Here is a 1,451-nt window from a genome sequence, read left to right on the forward strand (position 1 = left end):
TCATCACATATTTTTATCAGTATCTGAAAATAAGAACAGTTGTCCTCGAGTTTCGCATGAGCGTACAAAGCGCCGAAAATAACGGTTTCCCTTCTGTGTGTAAGAACTTACCTTTCCTACATGCTTACCAGTTGCCATATACCTGAAGGCATCTTCTACTTCCGTTCTTTTGAATACCTTTCTAGGTAGTGGCTTTATTATGTTGTCTCTCAAGCCTTGTGCCACATAATTGTGTACAATTCTCTTCCTTTCCTCTTTGGCGACAAATATATTGTCTAACATAATTCCATGAAAACTAATATTTCTCGCAAACGCCATTTTGTCCAAAGTATTATTGGAAATTAAATCGTATTTCCCGATTTCCAAAAATCTACCGCCTCTCGCCAAACAGCGAAGGGATGCTTGAAGCTTTTCTTCAGCTAAAGAATTCAACACGATGTCAACACTTTGTCCTTGTGTCTGCTGAACGATCATTTGTTCGAAACTTGTGTCGTGAGAATTGCCAATATGATTATCGGGAATACAGGAGAATGTTTCTTTAATGAATTGTCGTTTCTTGGGATTTCCGACTGTCGTAAATATTTCGCATCCTTCATGAAGCGCTAGATTAATTGCGGCTTGTCCAACGCCACCGCTGCCCGAATGAATGAGAACTTTGTCACCTTTTTTAATTTTTCCACACACATATAGCGCGTAATAGCTTGTGGCATAAACGCAAGGAACTGTGGCAGCGTCCTCGAATGTCCATTCATCAGGTATAACCCAGGATACGATATCGTCGTGAATTTGTATATTTGATATTCCTCTGAAAAATTTAATGGTATAAATCAAGTTAACATTTTTTTCTTCGATACCGGAAGAAAAACTGAAAAATTGTATTAATTTCAGAATTGAAGGTCCATCAATATAATATCATCATAAGTATTTATATTTTCGGTATAATAATTTTGGCAATTTAAGTGATAGTATAACACCTGTTTGGGCACATTCCCATTATTTGCCGTCCATTCTTATCAAAACCAACAAATTCGATACCAATTAAGGAATCAACATTTCGTTCAATCGATGCAGAGGGATCCAGAGCAAGTTTCCCGGTAGCTATCATCACATCTTTGAAATTCAGTGCTGCATAAACTATACGTATAAGATTTTCAGGCTTGATTTTCGGAGATGCACGTCCTTCGACCCAACGAAATGTACTCAAATCACCTCGAACCTGATAGAAATTAATTTTTACGTAATTTCAATAAATACGGAGCAATAATGAATAATATTTGAATCAAACTCAGATCGCATAGAATATCATGGAATTTAATTTCAACTCATTCTTATTGATATGAAAATTTGCATGCCACATAATTCAATATAAAGAGAAGTATTTTCAAAAATTGACGATGCATACACTTGACAAGGAATTAGATAAATATTTATACACATTTTTTGTTTCGAAT

General features: G+C 35.6%; 1 pseudogene; it reads right to left on the reverse strand.

The window, feature by feature from the left end:
• Positions 1-111: 111 nt before the first annotated feature.
• LOC106749503 lies at positions 112-1,216 on the reverse strand (annotated as a pseudogene).
• Positions 1,217-1,451: the final 235 nt, after the last annotated feature.

The sequence above is a fragment of the Dinoponera quadriceps genome, unplaced genomic scaffold (genome assembly GCF_001313825.1).
Source record: "Dinoponera quadriceps isolate SergipeBrazil2010 unplaced genomic scaffold, ASM131382v1 scaffold3959, whole genome shotgun sequence".
Lineage (NCBI taxonomy): Eukaryota > Metazoa > Arthropoda > Insecta > Hymenoptera > Formicidae > Dinoponera > Dinoponera quadriceps.